The 18,739-nt window shown below is 44.3% G+C and overlaps 1 long non-coding RNA gene and 1 pseudogene across 1 annotated transcript in view; both read right to left on the bottom strand.

Moving 5' to 3' along the window:
* Positions 1 to 792: 792 nt before the first annotated feature.
* LOC144499911 (uncharacterized) overlaps positions 793 to 18,739 on the bottom strand; it is a 35,590-nt gene continuing 17,643 nt past the window's right edge. Inside the window, exons 2-3 of the long non-coding RNA XR_013498907.1 lie at positions 6,917 to 7,087; positions 793 to 1,405 (exon numbers count right to left, since the gene is read on the bottom strand). This is a non-coding gene — a long non-coding RNA (uncharacterized LOC144499911). The remainder of the gene's footprint in view (positions 1,406 to 6,916; positions 7,088 to 18,739) is intronic.
* Positions 7,144 to 7,370, bottom strand: LOC144500174 (U2 spliceosomal RNA; annotated as a pseudogene).

The raw sequence follows: 18,739 nt of genomic DNA, 5'->3' as shown, positions 1-18,739 counted from the left end.
AGCCTCGTAGGTAGGGACATGTTCGGCACAACCTGTGGGCCGAAGGGCCTGTTTGTGCTGTAGCTTTTCTATGTTCTATGTTTTATACTACTGCCAACAGTTTTCTCTTATCGATTTTACTAGTTACAGAAAACTCCCAATAGGTTGGTTAAATATGATTTCCCCTTCATAAATCCATGTAAACTCTGCCCAATTCTACCATCATTTTCTAAGTTCCGTTGTCACATCCTTTATTGTAGATTCTAACATTTTCTCGATCACTAATGTCAGACTAACAGGTTTTCAGTCCCCCCCCTTTCTCCCTCTTCTTAAATAATGGAGTTACATTTGCTACCTCTGAATCTACAGGAATCATTCCAGAGTCTATAGAATTTTGAAAGATGACCACCAATGTATCTCCTATCTCGTGGGGCGGCATGGTAGCACAGTGGTTAGCACTGCTGCTTCACAGCGCCAGGGACCTGGGTTTGATTCCCGGCTTGAGTCACTGTCTGTGTGGAGTTTGCATGTTCTTCCTGTGTCTGCATTGGTTTCCTCCAGGTGCTCTGGTTTCCTTCCACAGTCTGAAAGATGCTGGTTAGGTGCATTGACCCAAACAGGCGTCAGAGTGTGGCGACTAGGGGAATTTCACAGTAACTTTATTGCAGTGCTAATGCAAGCCTTACTTGTGATTAATAAATAAACTTTAACTTTATCTCTACAGCCACCTCTTTCAATGCTCTGGGATGCAGATCATTAGGTCCAGGGGATTTATCTACTTTAAGCCCCATTAATTTCTCCAGTACTTTTTTTTTACTAATATTAACATCATGCAGTTCTTCATTTATTATTGATTGATTTATTATTGTCACATGTATGAGTTTACAGTGGAAAGTATTGTTTCTTGCGCGCTATACAAAGCATATTGTACATAGGGAAGGAAAGGAGAGAGTGCAGAATGTAATGTTACAGTCATAGTTAGGGTGTAGCGAAAGATCAATTTAATGTGAGGTAGGTCCACTCAAAAATCTGATGGCAGCAGGGAAGAAGATGTTTTTGAGTCGGTTGGTACATGATCTCAGATTTTTGTATCTTTTTCCCGATCGAAGAAAGTGGAAGAGTCATATCCAGTGTGCGTGGGGTCCTTGATTATGCTAGCTGTTTTTCCGAGGCAGCGGGAAGTATAGACAGTGTCAACAGATGGGAGGCTGGTTTGAGTGATGGACTGGGTTTCATTCACAACCCTTTGTAGTTCCTTGCAGTCCTGGACAGAGCAGGAGCTGTGATACAACCAGAAAAAATGCTTTCCACGGTGCATCTGTAAAAGTTGATGAGAGTCCTCGCTGACATGCCAAATTTCCTTAGTCTCCTGAGAAAGTAGAGGTCCCTTGATTCTCTATTTCTGGTAGGTTTTTAGTATTTTCCTCTGTGAAAACAGACACAAAATATTTGTTTACTTTATCTGGCATTTCCTTGTTCCTCATTATAAATTCCCCTGACTCCACTGTAATAGATTCATGTTTTTGTTTTTGCTAATCTTTTCCTTTTTACACACCGATAGAAGCATTTTGTTTCTCGCTAGTTTACTCGTTCTAGTTTCCCTTTCTTAGTCTTTTTCTTGGTCCTCCTTTGCAGAATTCTAAGATGCTCACAATTTTCAGCCTTACCCTTTTTCTGGCAACCTCCTACTTCTTCCTTTGATCGAATACCATCCTTGATTTCTTTCATTTGCCATGAAGTACTTTCTTTTCTGGGTTTTTGTGCATTAAACAAATATATTTCTGTTGTAAACTATGTATTAGTTATGTAAATGTTAGCCACTGCCTGACTACTGTCATACCTTTTAACAGTTTCCCAATCCACCACAGCCAATTTGTGCCTCACACCTTCACAGTTTTCTTTGTGTAGATTTAAGACCTTAATTTTTGGTTGAACTACGTTACTTTCAAAGTTAACGTAAAATTCTATCATATTATTCTCACTATTTCCTAAAGGACTCTTTATAACAAGATTATTAATTAGACATTTTCCATTGCACAGTACCAGATCTAAAATAGCCGGTTACCTAGTTGGTTCCTCAACATAGTGCTCTAGAAAACCATCTTACATACATTCCTTAAAATTCATCCTCCACAACATTAGTACCAATTAGGATTACCCAAGCGTAATGGCTGTCCATATTTTATACTGGGGTGGGGGAACTTTAGTGAAAGGGTCATTTCCTATTGGGATAGGTGTTTAAATATAATTATCCATAGTTGCATAGTAAATATGAATAGTAGATGGATTCTCCCTACTTTAATAGTTTTCCTTCCCTATTTCTCCCCTGCCTGATATGACAAATTATTGGATCTTCGCACCCTATCCTTAAAGAGAGAATTGCAAAGTTGTGGAAGGTTTCACAAGCATCGACGTTATCTCTGCACTGATCCATTGTGTGAAATCACAGAGGGGTTTGTAGGCTAAGGATGGCCAGGATGTCAATAGTCAATTCATTGCTGTAAGCATCTTTATACCAGGCCAGAGAAGTGATTAGTCCAGCATGGTGAGAAGCTTTTATGGGCTCCCATAACCCTTCCGATGAGCAGGGGGCTGCATTAGCTTATGTTATGTTTTCGCGATCTATCTTGTGATAAAGGCTCTGGTACATTTTTACAGGTACATGAGCTTTCCAGAAGAGTGCTTTAAATTGTTGATGCCCCCACCTCCATACTGAGAGGTTTGACTTGTGCTGTATTTAGGAACCTTGTTCACCACCATCGCACCCCAATCCTGAAGGCACTGGGATCTGTTGGTATTTGAACCTTTGTATCCCAACCAACCTCTGTTGAATATTTTCCCTCATTTGTGTATGTGTCATTGGGCTATTGCACTGTAGAGGGCATCATCACAATTAAATCTTGTCCTCATTTGGCTCCATATCCACACACGATTTCTAATAGGTGTGGCCAGATCCTGATTAGTAATGAAAACCCTGACTTTTATTTTAGATTTACTCTTGCCCTAGGACCCTCAGGACAAATCAGGGAAATAGGAGTAATTTATCAACCCTCAGTTCCAGCACAGGCACAGTGGGATGAATGGCCTCCTTCTGTGCCCCAATTAATTTACTCCTCTTTTGAGCATGGTGATTGAGATAAGACAATACAGCAGCGATTTGCAGCTCAACTCTGATAGATTTACTCAACACGGACTTGATCTTCGAGGGAGTGGATGCAGTGGGGGGGAGGGGGTTGTCCTGCTTAGCACTGCTTTACAAGGTGGTGCCATTATCCACTAATCCCTCTGGGTTGCTGTGGTGAGTTGAGTATTATATATCGATGAGGAAAGCAGAGATGAGGAGGAATTTCTTCTCTCAGAGGGTAGTGAATCTGTGGAATTCTTTATTGCAGAGGGCTGTCGAGGCTGGGTCATTAAGTATGTTCAAGGCTGAGATAGACAGATTTTTAAGCAGTAAGAGAATCAAGAGTTATGGGAACAAGGTGGGAAAGTGGAGTTGAGGATTATATTAGATCAGCCATGATCTCATTGAATGGTGGAGTAGACTCGATGGGCCAAATGGCCTACTTCTGCTCCGACCTTTTATAGGATAGCCTTTTAAAAACAGGCATGTTCCGACAGATGGCTTTAAACAAAATTCAAAAATTAAAAGGCGCTTCCCCTCTGGCAGTTACATTCATGCTCACAATGAGAATCATTCTGTAACTCGACCATTAGATACAGAAAATTGCCTCTCCTCTTATTTGACTTTTAGAAGTAACCCAGTGTCACATTGCAATCGTTTCTATAATGTATTGCTAATGTGGTCAGCAAATGCTCAACTCTTGCCTTTTGAGCCAGAAGGTCATTGGTTTAGGTCCCAGTGCAGTGCTGAGGGAGTGCTGCAATGTTGGAGGTTCCATTTGTCAAACGTGATGTGAAAACTGAGGCCCAGTCTATCTTCTTGAATGGGTGTAAAACACAGCATTGTTTGTAAGAAAAGCTTGTGAGTTCTCCTTGGTGCCTTTGCCAATATTTATCCCTCAACCAACTTCAGTTTAAACAGAAAATGATCTGGTCATCATCATGTTGCTGTTTGTGAGATCTTGTTGTGTGAAAGTTGCTGGACTTCCTGCATTATTACAACCTTCTGTGATGGGAAGAGCTTCTACTGGACGTCGAATCTGACCATCCATTCAACGGCTTCTTGATCTGCTCCGTGGGGAAGTGAGGTATCTCCTGCAACAGGGGTAGATTGATGTGATGGGTTCCATAATCCGAGACTCAGCCACAATTATGCTCTGGATTGTCCCTCATCTTCTACTTTTGGAAAAGGTGACCACATCGTCCAGTTGAGTTAGTTAATTTATTAATGTCACAAGTAGGCTTACACTAACACTGCAAAGAAATGTGAAAATCTCCTAATCGCCACACTCCGGCATCTGTTCGGGTACACTGAGGAAGAATTTAGCATAGTAAATGCACCTAACCAGCACGTCTTTCGGACCGTGGGAGGAAACCGGAGGAAATCCATGCAGACATGAGGAGAACGTGCAGACTCTGCACAGACAGTGACCCAAACCAGGAATCGAACCCGGGTCCCTGGCGCTGTGAGGCAGCAGTGCTAACCACTGTGCCAGTTCCGCCCCCCTATGTAGCCTTTCTGTGTACCAGTTCATTGAGGACTTGCCAGCTAATGTCATCAAGAAGGTGACTGAATGCCTGGAAGTGGCCTCCCGGTCTGAAAAGCATGAAGGCATCACTTCAATTACAACGGTGGATATATTCAAGAGTACACAACTGGGACATAAAATCCTTTGGAGTGTCCTGAGGTTGTAAGGAGCACTAATGCATTATATAAATGCAAGTCTTTCTTTAAGTTTTATTTCGCTCCATGCAGAAAGCTCTTTGCATCTGTCAACTCACAATATTAATAGTATTTCAGCCACAATTCTACTGGCTCCTCCATGTAGTGAGCTTTACTGCATCCTTTCCCCCCTGCTTTGCAAATCCACCAAACCGTGATCTCCCTCTCCACCCCCTACAATGAACGCACAAAATACACTTAAGCATTGATGAAAGGTACTTTGCACTGAATTGATGGGGAACAAGATGAACTGGTCAAATTTTAGTGAGTTTAGGAAAAAACAAGTTTGTCTCCTGAAATAGTCTGTGAGGAACTCCTGTTCTGCACAGAATGCATGCAACACTGTGTTTGCAAAGGAGAGAGGAGGAGCTGGGGAGGGACTAGAACACTTTTATAGGCAGGCTCTGTGGGCTTGAACTCTGTATCACATGTGGGATTACACAGTGGAGCTCTATGAAGTGAACTGCACTTTTTAAAAAAAACGGAATATTACAGCCTAACCAGTGTATTATACAAGGAACTTTATATCGTTAGCATGGCAGCACACATTCACTTTGCTGAATAGGGTGTTATTCTTCCAAAGTATTGAAACCAATATTTAACTTATTTGTCCTTTTTTTGGTTAGGGAATGCAACTCGGCACAACACAGCACACCCACTGGTTTATATGCTCGCCATAGAATCCCGTTATTCATTCCCCATGATTATTCATGAAAATGATGAAGGTTGTGAAGAAGTTGATTCTAATTGGAGCTTTTGGATGAGATGTGAAATCCAGGTCCATTTTCCCTCTCAGTTGGTCATTAAAGATTTCACACACTATTTGGAAGAAGAGTAGGGGAGCTCTTCCCAGGTTCCTGGTAAATATTTATCACTCCATCAACATAGAATCATAGAATCCCAACAGTGCAGAAGTAGACCATTCGGCCCATCGTGTCTGCACCAACAACAATCCCACCCAGGCCCTATCCCCGTAATCCTACATATTTACCTCGCTAATCCCTCTAATCTACACATATTGCACACTAAGAGTTAATTTAGCATAGCCAATTAGATGACCTGCACATCTTTGGACTGTGGGAGGAAACCCACGCAGACAGTGACCCAAACTCGGAATCAAACCCAGGTCCCTGGCGCTGTGAAGCAGCAGTGTCAACCACTGTGCCACCATGCTGCCCAAAACAGCCAAATCACTAAAACAGGTTATCTGGTTATTATTTCATTGCTGTTTGTGGGAGATTGCTGTGTGCAAATTGGCAGCCATGTTTCCTAAAACACTGGCTACTTCAAATGTACTCAACTGCTGGAAAGATTTCAAAATCACTGACACAGATTACCTGACTTAAGAATGCTCTAAAATTGCCATTTCATCTTTTGCCCATCTGAGTACCAGTCTGTCTCACCCTCTGATGAAGGCACTGCACCCTGCTGGAATACAAATCCATCAGAGACCCAATACCAACCACAACCTCACTCAAATGGCCATTCACCTTGCCTCACTTTGTCATAATCCCTTTTGAGTTCCTCAATTTTCTCTGGGATCAACAGTTTCACTTTCAGCTTGCATGTCCCCTTGCCAATCCTCTGGTCTTCTTGTAAGTAACAGTCGGCCAGCAGGAGGCAGTGGTCAGAGAAGAACACTGGCTTGCTGTTGGTGGATCTGAGTGTGAACGCCCGGGACACAAACAGAAAGTCTATCCTGGAATGGATGGCCTCATCTGGTCATGACCAAGTGTATCTATACAGTGCTCCATCTGCAGGGTTGCTGAAGATATCATGCAACATGGCATCTTGTACAGCTTCCATCAGGATTCTGGATGTGGCATCCAGTCTGCTGTCAGTGCTGCCAGATCATCCAGCCACATTGATGATGTAGTTGAAGTCACTGCCCTGAATGCCTGGCCTGGAAGGTGCCAGCACCAGTGGAAGCTGTTGATAGAACAGCCAGCCCCTCACCGTTTTTGAGCCAGGGCATACATGTTAATTAATGGGAGTGGAGCATCCTTGTACAATACATTCACTATCAGGAATGCCCACCCACCACCTCCTTAACTTTGGAGATGCCAAAGTTCCCCCCCTGCAATGGACTACCAAGGCCAGAGGAATGTGAGTCGTTTCCTCCTGACCAGATTGATTCCTGGGACCAACAACATGACCATTGCCTGTAGGTGCTGAGGTTTAGCATTGCACACGCTTGCAGAAACAGCAGGTCAGCATGGACCATGGCAAGGTAATTCAAGGTCGCAACACATCACATTGTCCCTAAAAGATAAAAAAAAAACACATCACATTGTAGCATTAACACTGCACACATTTTAAAAAGTTACTCCGTTCTTAAAGTTAGAAAGCCAATGTGCAGAGTGGACAGGGCAAGCCCTTAATCCATCTCCTTGCTTGCTCCAAAAACCAACTCAAATTTAAATTAAATCCAATTCATGGTCCCCACATGAGAGACATACAAGGTCCAAGCTGACAAGAAAAGGCATTGCATCTGATCTTGGGCTTGATCTGAAACTTGATCTTAGCTGAAAGGCTGAGAAGTGATCATGATCATGGTTTCACCCCTGCCAGGATCAGCCAAGATCTTTTTTGCAAAAATATACTTTATTCATACAAAATCTGAAAGACACAATACAAAACATTTCAAATTGTTATAACAGGAAAATGCAATGATATTCACATTTTCAGTAAGAAGTCTCACAACACCAGCTTAAAGTCCAACAGGTTTATTTGGTAGCACAAGCTTTCGGAGTGTCGCTCCTTCTTCAGGCGAGTGAGGAGTTGTGTTCACAAACAGGGCATATATAGACACAAACTCAATTTACAAGAATGTGAGTCTCTACAGGTAATTAAGTTTTAAAGGTACAGACAATGTGAGTGGAGAAAGGGTTAAGCACAGGTTAAAGAGGTGTGTATTGTCTCCAGCCAGGACAGTTAGTGAGATTTTGCAAGCCTAGGCAAGTCGTGGGGGTTACAGATAGTGTGACATGAACCCAAGATCCCGGTTGAGGCCCTCCTCATGTGTGCGGAACTATCATGTGTCACACTATCTGTAACCCCCACGAATTGCCTGGGCTTGCAAAATCTCACTAACTGTCCTGGCTGGAGATAATACACACCTCTTTAACGCTGGCATCTCCACATCATGGATTCACATTTTCTCCAGAGATCAAGATGCATTCTGAGGTGCTTCAATTCGGTAATGAGAACATTACAAACATTTCAATATTTTTATTACAGGGACTACAATTCTTTTCAAACTATATACATCGGCCATGTTGCACTCTTAGGTACTTCAATGAAATTGCATGCAGTTAGAATTAAGCACACAGTCTGAGGGGTTTTATCTGGTTACCCGAACCTTGTTGTACATTGGCTGAAAGGACTGCTAGGACTAGCCAATTGAGTAGAAGAGCCAAGATTTAATATTAAATCTATAGTATCATAGAATCATACAGTGCAGAGGAGGCCCTTTGGCCCATCGAGTCTGCACCAACGCATTAGAAACACCTGAACTCCCACCTAATCCTATTTGCCAGCACTTGGCCCATAGCCCCGAATGTGATGACGTGCCAAGCAAGTGCTCATCCAGATACTTTTTAAAGGATGTGAGGCAACCCGCCTCTACCACCCTCCCAGGCAGCGCATTCCAGACCCTCACCACCCTCTGGGTAAAAAGGTTTTTCCTCACATTCCACCTAAACCTCCTGCCTCTCACCTTGAACCTATGTCCCCTCGTGACTGACCCTTCAACTAACAGCTGAACAGCTGCTCCTTATCCACTCTGTCGTCGAATCATTGAGGTGTACAGCATGGAAACAGGCCCTTCAACCCAACTTGTCCATGTCGCCCCTTTTTTTAAACCCTAAATTAATCCCAATTGCCCGCGTTTGGACCATATCCCTCGATACCCATCTTATCTATCTAACTGTCTAAACTCTTTTTAAAAGACAAAATTGTACCTGCCTCTACTAATGGCTTGAGCAGCTTGTTCCAGACACTCACCAAACTCAGTATGAAAAAATTGCCCCTCTAGACCCTTTTGTATTTCTCCCCTCTCACCTTAAACCTATGCCCTCTAGTTTTAGACTCCCTTACCTTTGGAAAAAGATATTGACTATCGAGCTGATCAATGCCCCTCATTATTTTATAGACCTCTATAAGATCACCCCTAAGCCTCCTACGCTCCAGAGAAAAAAGTCCCAGTCTATCCAGACTCTCCTTATAACTCAAACCATCAAGTCCCGGTAGCATTCTAGTAAATCTCCTTGTCTATCATCAATCTTACTCAGTGCACCACATTTAAGGGAGGTTTTGAAGAGGTTACAGAGGAGATTTACTGAAATGGTTTCAGGGATGAGGGGTTATGCAGTTATGCACATAAACTGGTGAAGCTGGGGTTGTTTGAATTATAGTCAAGAGGGTTATGAGGAGAACAGGTAGACTGTTTATAATTGTGAAGGGTTTACATAGAGTAAATAAAGGGTTGATAACTAGAGGGCACAGATGGAAGGTGATAGACAAAATAACCAGATGGAAGTAATTGAATTTCTAAGCTTGTGCTTTACAGTGAGATAAGATCTGTTGAGGGGGAAACTGGTGTTTGACAGAAAATAAGAAACTGAGGAGTTGATGGATTTCCATTTGAGGTCAGCAGAGATAAGTTAAGAATGCGAACAGATAAGGAAGACTTAACATCTGTGCTGTGTGTTATCCCACCACTCAGCGAATGCTTCAAATTGCATTATATACAATCAGAGGTATTTATAACACATTTAGAATTGTATATACTTCTTCCAAGTCTTCCGTACACCTGACTTGTGAACCTATTTTAATGGGGTTCATGGGCCTGCTCCTTCAGGAAATTTAGAATGTAATCATTCTGGGTCATTAAAAAAAATATCTTTCTAACTTCAGAACTTGATAGATCTAAGTTGCATTTGGCATTACTTATATCCAAGACAGCAATCAGATCATTACTTTCCCGAAAGTTCTAATCAACAATCACTCTCCCTTTCAAAGAGACACTTCACATCTCTACTAATCTAACAACAACAAGGTCTGTGAATTTCTGCCTCAACATTTTCATTCTTGTACAACCTTGAAGTAGGTTGAAGATGGTTAAGATGCCATTTTTGAGATCTTAGTTCAAGGCCCCCTATATCATATCATGAGAGTAAAGGATAATTGATTGACGCAGACACAATGGGCAGGATTTTCTGGCTGCACTCACTCCAAGGCCGAAAATTCCAGCCTGAAGTCAACGGATCTTTGCATGGTCCGTCCTCACCCGCTATGATTCCAATGATGGGCAGGACGGGAAAATCCTGCCCAATGGGTCAAAGGGCCTCTTTCTGTGCTGTAAAACTATGACCATGACTTTAATAACTTGCATTTATATAGCATCATTCACCTGGTAAAATGTTCCAAGCGCTTCACAAGATTGATTTTGTGACAAAATTTGACATGAAGATTTATTAGGACAAGTGACCATAAGCTTGGTCAAAGAAAGAGGACTTAACCAGCTTCTTAAAGGGTGCGACGTTGTGGGGGGGTTTAGGAAGTGAATTCCAGAGCTTAGAGAATAGACATTGTTGGAACAGCCTGTAATCAATCAAATTTAACATGAAAAAGCAGAAACAACTCCATGTTCAGAGGATGTCACAATTAAATTCTATAATGCTGTAGCCAGACCACCCTGAAATTCTGGGCCAATATTGAGGAGGATGTATTATCAAAGCGACTAGGAGAATAGTACAGAATTTAGGGCAGGATCAAGTCCAGCCATGTCTCCACTTGTTTTACTTTTTAACCATGTCAGAAAAATGTCAAAAGTGGGCAGGTGCTTTTTGTATATACACCAGGAGGCATCTCATGGGTGCTGGTCTCTCATCATTCCAATTAACACAGCACCAATATAAGAACATAAGAACATAAGAAATAGGAGCAGGAGTAGGCCATCTAGCCCCTCGAGCCTGCCCCGCCATTCAATAAGATCATGGCTGATCTGACGTGGATCAGTACCACTTACCCGCCTGATCCCCATAACCCTTAATTCCCTTACCGATCAGGAATCCATCCATCCGCGCTTTAAACATATTCAGCGAGGTAGCCTCCACCACCTCAGTGGGCAGAGAATTCCAGAGATTCACCACCCTCTGGGAGAAGAAGTTCCTCCTCAACTCTGTCTTAAACCGACCCCCCTTTATTTTGAGGCTGTGTCCTCTAGTTTTAACTTCCTTACTAAGTGGAAAGAATCTCTCCGCCTCCACCCTATCCAGCCCCCGCATTATCTTATAAGTCTCCAGAAGATCCCCCCTCATCCTTCTAAACTCCAACGAGTACAAACCCAATCTCCTCAGCCTCTCCTCATAATCCAAACCCCTCATCTCCGGTATCAACCTGGTGAACCTTCTCTGCACTCCCTCCAATGCCAATATATCCTTCCTCATATAAGGGGACCAATACTGCACACAGTATTCCAGCTGCGGCCTCACCAATGCCCTGTACAGGTGCATCAAGACATCCCTGCTTTTATATTCTATCCCCTTCGCAATATAGGCCAACATCCCATTTGCCTTCTTGATCACCTGTTGTACCTGCAGACTGGGCTTTTGCGTCTCATGCACAAGGACCCCCAGGTCCCTTTGCACGGTAGCATGTTTTAAAAGTAGATATGGATGCAGTTGCATGTCTTGCTGATGTGTGTGTGTCCGGCAGGTTAGGGAAGCTCCCTTATCCAGGTGGAACTGGTGTCAGCTGCGACTCAGTGATAGCACTCTTGTGTTTAAGTGTTCATATTCCACTCCACAGACTTGAACACATAATCGAGGTTGATACTTCAATGTAATTTGGGTGGCACAGTGGTTAGCACTGCTGCCTCACAGCACCAGGGACCCAGGTTCAATTACAGCCTCGGGTCACTGTCTATGCGGAGTTTGCACGTTCTCCCTCTGTCTGCATGGGTTTCCTCCAGGTACTCAGGTTTCCTCCCACAGTCTGTAAGACTTGCTGGTTAGGTGCATTGACCCGAACAGGCGCTGGAATGTATCGACTAGGGGAATTTCACAGTAACCTCATTGCAGTGTTAATGTAAACCTTACTTGTGACTAATAAATAAACTTTACAGTACGAATGGTGTGTTGCAGAGCTGATGTATATTATATGTCTATTCGGCCTCTCAGGTGAATGTTACATACTCCTGAAAAACAGCAGGAGAGTTCTCCCGAGTGTCTGTCCAATATTTACCCTCAACCAACCTCACTAAAAAGCAGATTACCTGATCTGTATCACATTGCTGTGCACAATTTGGCAGTTGTGCTTTCTACATTTCTTAAATTCTTTCACAAATTTGGGCAATGCCAGCATTTGTTGCCCATCTGTAATTGCCCTATGAGGGCAATTAAGATTCAATCACATTGAAACATAGAAACTAGAAGCAGGAGTAGGCCATTTGGCCCTTCGAGCCTGCTCCGCCATTCATTTTGATCATGGCTGATCATCGAATTCAATATACTGATCTCGCCTCTCCCCCGTATCCCTTGATCCCTTTAGCCCCAAGAGTTATATCAATTTTCTTCTTGAAAACACACAACGTTTTGGCCTCAACTACTTTCTGTGGTAGTGAATTCCACAGATTCACCACCCTCTGGATGAAGAAATTTCTCCTCACCTCAGTCCTAAAAGATTTACCCCTTATCCTCAAACTATGACTGTCGTTGTGGGTCTTTAGTCAAACGTGGACCAGACTAGGTAAGGATTGCAGATTTATTTTCCTTCTCTCTAGGACATTAGGAATATTCCTGGGTTTTTGCATCTGATGTTGTCTTGTTTCTTGGCTACCGTTATGGATAGTAGCTTTCATTCCAGATTTTTTAGATTAATTAATTGAATTAGACTTAAATTGCTGCCCTGGAGGCAGTTGAAAGCTTATCCCACGCTATTAGCCCAGATCACTAGTCCAGCAGCAGTATCACTACACTGCCTTCACAACAGCTACGACATTTGAAAAGTACTTCATTGGCTATAAAGGTCTTTGTGTTGTTGTTAAATGAACTATATAAATGCGGGTCTTTCTTTCTCCCTCGATTTATGTCTAATTTCAGAATATAAGAGAATGGAAGTGACTGACAAGCATAATGCTGCAATTGATGCCTAATGCTGCCAGAGGGGTTACCATAGCAATTCAGAAAACAACAGCTGACCTTTGCAGTATTATTGATGTTATATTTCTATGTACTTGCATGCTCGGAGTGGAGAATCTTTGTCTAAACAGAATTGCAGAGCATTTGGCATTTTTAAGAATGGTAAATTCATTTTCATGCGCTGAGGAACACTTCTGCATTGCCGCGTTAGACATCCACAGAAATTCTGAAACACAATCGCGGAAGAGTGATTAGTGGCTCAGGCTCAGTCACAACCCAATATGGTACAGTAGCATAGTGATTATGTTACTGAAGTAGTAATCCACAAATGTGGAGTAATGACCCAGAGACAAGAGATCATCTCCCACCATGGCAACTGGAAAACTTAAATGCAATCAAATATATCTTGAATAAAAAGTCAGTGTCATGGTGATTATGAAACCGCTCCATGGTTATTAGAAACCCATGTGATTGTGTGGGAAGGTAATCTACGTACAGCTATTTGCCCTCTCACCTGTATATGCGACACCAGACTTACAGCAATGTGGTTGATTCTCAGTAAGAAGTCTCACAACACCAGGTTAAAGTCCAACGGGTTTATTTGGCAGCACAAGCTTTCGGAGCACTGCCCCTTCATCAGGTGAGTGGGAGTTGTGCTCACAAACAGGGCAAATATAGACACACACTCAATTTACAAGATAATAGTTGGAATGCGAGTCTTTACAGGTAATCAAGTCTTAAAAGGTACAGACAATGTGAGTGGAGAGAGGGACAAGCACAAGTTAAAGAGGTGTATATTGTCAGCAGCCAGGACAGTTAGTGAGATTTTGCAAGCCCAGGCAAGCCGTGGGGGTAACAGGTAGTGTGACATGAACCCAAGATCCCGGTTGAGGCCATCCTCATGTGTGCGGAACTTGGCAATCAATTTCTGCTCAGCGATTCTGCGTTCTGTGTTGTGAAGGCCGCCTTGGAGAACGCTTACCCAAAGATCAGAGGCTGAATGTCTGTGACTGCTTAAGTGTTCCCTGACTGGAAGGGAACACTCCTGCCTGGTGATTGTTGAGCAGTGTTCATTCATCCGTTGTTGTAGTATCTGCATGGTCTCCCCAATGTACCATGCTTCGGGACATCCTTTCCTGCAGCGTATCAGGAAGACAACGTTGGCCGAGTTGCAAGAGTATGTACCGTGTACCTGGTGGATGGTGTTCTCACATGAGATGATGGCATCCGTGTTGATGATCCGGCACGTCTTGCAGCGGTTGCTGTGGCAGAGTTGTGTGGTGTCGTGTTCACTGTTCTCCTGAAGGCTGGGTAGTTTGCTGCGGACAATGGTCTGTTTGAGGTTGTGCGGTTGTTTGAAGGCAAGAAGTGGGGGTGTGGGGATGGCCTTGGCGAGATGTTCGTCTTCATCGATGTTGAAGGCTCCGGAGAAGATGTCGTAGCTTCTCCGCTCCGGGGAAGTACTGGACGCTGAAGGGTACTCTGTCCGCTGTGTCCCGTGTTTGTCTTCTGAGGAAGTCGGTGCGGTTTTTCGCTGTGGCGCGTCGGAACTGTCGATCGATGAGTCGAGTGCCATGTCCTGTACTTATGAAGGCGTCTTTCAGTGTCCGTACGTGTCTGTTGCGATCCTCCTCATCTGAACAGATCCTGTGTATACGGAGGGCTTGTCCATTGGGGATGGCTTCTTTAACGTATTTAGGGTCGAAGCTGGAAAAGCGGAGCATCGTAAGGTTATCCTTGGGCTTGCGGTACAGTAAACTGCTGAGGTGACCGTCCTTGATGGAGATGCATATGTTCAAGAATGCAACCGATTCCGGAGAGTAGTCCATAGTGAGTCTGATGGTGAGATGGAACTTGTTGATGTCATCATATCGTTGTTTCAATGATTGTTTGCCATGAGTCCAAAGGAAGAAAATGTCATCGATGTATCTAGTGTATAGCGTCGGTTGAAGGTCCTGTGCGGTGAAGAGGTCTTGTCAATCATTGAAATCAATCATTGAATCAAAGGGCAGCGGCCTTCCGGAGGGGTCCAATTCGACTCTTTCCTCTTTGGATGCACTGTGGATCTCTCTGTCGGCTGTTCCGGTTCATTGGGTGTCTCATTGTGTTCGCTGTTGGCCTCTTGGGGTTTGTGGAAGAACTCCCGCAGCCTCATTCGCCTGACGACTTGCCATGTATGCCCAAGCCATCAGGAGGTGCGTCAACACCAAATTCATCAGCCGCACTCACAAGACAGCCCCGAACATCACCCAAGCACAACGCAATGCCATCCGCGCTCTCAAGACCAACCGCAACATCGTCATCAAACCAGCAGACAAAGGAGGGGCCATTGTCATACTGAACAGAATGGATTACTGCAAAGAAGCGCACCGACAACTGAACAACGAGGAACACTACAGACAGTTACCCGCAGATCCGACCAAAGAACACACCCGTCAACTCATCACTCTGATCAAGAGCTTTGATCCGGACCTTCAGAACACCTTCCGTGCTCTCATCCCACGTACTCCCCGCGTTGGAGATCTCTACTGCCTCCCTAAGATACCCAAGGCAAACACACCCGGCCGTCCCATCGTATCGGGCAATGGGACCCTGTGCGAGAACCTCTCCGGCTATGTCGAGGGCATCCTGAAACCCATTGTACAAAGAACCCCCAGCTTTTGTCGTGACACTACGGACTTCCTACAGAAACTCAGCACACATGGAGCAGTTGAATCAGGAGCACTCGTCACAATGGATGTCTCGGCACTCTACACCAGCATCCCCCATGATGACGGCATTGCTGCAACAGCCTCAGTACTCGACGCCGACAACTGCCAGTTTCCAGATGCAATTTTACAACTCATCCGCTTCACCCTGGACCACAATTTCTTCACCTTCAACAACCAGTTCTTCATCCAGACACACGGAACAGCCATGGGGACCAAATTCGCACCTCAATATGTCAACATCTTCAGGCACAGGTTCAAACAAGACTTCTTCACCGCACAGGACCTTTAACCGATGCTATACACTAGATACATCGATGACATTTTTTTCCTTTGGACTCATGGTGAACAATCACTGAAACAACTATGTGATGACATCAACAAGTTCCATCCCACCATCAGACTCACCATGGACTACTCTCCGGAATTGGATGCATTCTTGGACACACGCATCTCCATTAAGGACGGTCACCTCAGCACCTCACTGTACTGCAAGCCCACGGATAACCTCACAATGCTCCACTTCTCCAGCTTCCACCCTAAACACGTTAAAGAAGGCATCCCCTACGGACAAGCCCTCCGAATACACAGGATCTGCTCGGATGAGGAGGATCGCAACAGAAATCTCCAGACGCTGAAAGATGCCCTCATAAGAACAGGCTATGGCCCTCGACTCATCGATCGACAGTTCCGACGCGCCACAGCGAAAAACCGCACCGACCTCCTCAGAAGACAAACACGGGACACGGTGGACAGAGTACCCTTCGTCGTCCAGTACTTCCTCGGAGCGGAGGAGCTACGACATCTTCTCCAGAGCCTTCAACATGTCATTGATGAAGACGAACATCTTGCCAAGGCCATCCCCACACCCCCACTTCTTGCCTTCAAACAACCGCACAACCTCAAACAGACCATTGTTCGCAGCCCAGCCTTCAGGAGAACAGTGAACACGACACCACACAACCCTGCCACAGCAACCGCTGCAAGATGTACTGGATCAGCGACATGGATGCCATCATCTCACATGAGAACACCATCCACCAGGTACACGGTCCATACTCTTGCAACTCGGCCAACGTTGTCTACCTGATACGCTGCAGGAAAGGATGTCCCGAGGCATGGTACATTGGGGAGACCATGCAGCCGCTACAACAACGGATGAATGAACACCGCTCAACAATCACCAGGCAAGACTGTTCTCTTCCTGTTGGGGAGCACTTCAGCGGTCACGGGCATTCGGCCTCTGATATGCGGGTAGGCATTGTCCAAGGCGGCCTTCACAACACACGACAGCGCAGAGTCGCTGAGCAGAGACTGATAGCCAGGTTCCGCACACATGAGGACGGCCTCAACCGGGATCTTGGGTTCATGTCACACTATCTGTAACTCCCACAACTTGCCTGGACTTGCAAAGTCTCACTGGCTGTCCTGTCTGGAGACAATATACATCTCTTTCACCTGTGCTAATGTTCTCTCCACTCACTTTGTCTGTACCTTTAAGACTTGATTAGCTGTAAAGACTCGCATTCCAATCATTATTCATTATTCTGTAAATTGAGTTTGTGTCTTTATATGCCCTGTTTGTGAACAGAACTCCCATTCACCTGACGAAGGAGCAGCGCTCCAAAAGCTAGTGGCGTTTGCTACCAAATAAACCTGTTGGACTTTAACCTGGTGTTGTTCGACTCCTTACTGTGTTTACCCCAGTCCAACGCCGGCATTTCCACATCATGACAACCTCATTCTATGCAGGCCCTTAAAGCCAGCACACAGGCATAATATCATTCCCAGTAGTCTTGGATGACTGTGAACCAAGATCCCAGAGTCCAAAATCTAACCAACATTGTGTTATCCATTCCTTCATTACATTCTTACATTTGAACAACTAGAGCAGTTTATTTTCAAATATGCGCATAAACAGGCTTGGTGTTAGTTCTGGTGATTCTTCATAACAGATTTCAACGTCCAGGAAACATTTGGATCACAAGAAAACAAAATCAAAAATTATAATTATAAGACAAACAACAGCATGGAAGGAAGCCTTTTGCCCTTTTGTGCCTGCTCATTTAAGGAGCTATCCAATTAGTACCACAACCCGACAATTTCCCCATAGCCCTGCAATTTTTCTCTTTTCAGGTGTATATCAGTTACATTTTGAAAGTTATTACTGAGTCTGCTTAGACCATAAGACCATAAGACATAGGAGCGGAAGTAAGGCCATTCGGCCCATCGAGTCCACTCCACCATTCAATCATGGTTGATTTCAACTCCATTTACCCGCTCTCTCCCCATAGCCCTTAATTCCTCGAGAAATCAAGAATTTATCAATTTCTGTCTTGAAGACGCTCAACGTCTCGGCCTCCACAGCCCTCTGTGGCAATGAATTCCACAGACCCACCACTCTCTGGCTGAAGAAATTTCTCCTCATCTCTGTTCTAAAGTGACTCCCTTTTATTCTAAGGCTGTGCCCCCGCGTCCTAGTCTCCCCTGTTAATGGAAACAACTTCCCTACGTCCATCCTATCTAAGCCGTTCATTATCTTGTAAGTTTCTATCAGATCTCCCCTCAACCTCCTAAACTCCAATGAATATAATCCCACGATCCTCAGACGTTCATCGTATGTCAGGCCTACCATTCCTGGGATCATCCGTGTGAATCTCCGCTGGACCCGCTCCAGTGCCAGTATGTCCTTCCTGAGGTGTGGGGCCCAAAATTGCTCACAGTACTCCAAATGGGGCCTAACCAGTGCTTTATAAAGCCTCAGAAGTACATCCCTGCTTTTGTATTCCAAGCCTCTTGAGATAAATGACAACATTACATTTGCTTTCTTAATTACGGACTCAACCTGCAAGTTTACCTTTAGAGAATCCTGGACTAGGACTCCCAAGTCCCTTTGCACTTTAGCATTATGAATTTTGTCACCGTTTAGAAAATAGTCCATGCCTCTATTCTTTTTTCCAAAGTGTACGACCTCGCACTTGCCCACGTTGAATTTCATCAGCCACTTCTTGGACCACTCTCCTAAACTGTCTAAATCTTTCTGCAGCCTCCCCACCTCCTCA

Source organism: Mustelus asterias, chromosome 10, assembly GCF_964213995.1.
Source record: "Mustelus asterias chromosome 10, sMusAst1.hap1.1, whole genome shotgun sequence".
NCBI lineage: Eukaryota > Metazoa > Chordata > Chondrichthyes > Carcharhiniformes > Triakidae > Mustelus > Mustelus asterias.
This window is presented reverse-complemented; position numbering and strand designations above follow the sequence as displayed.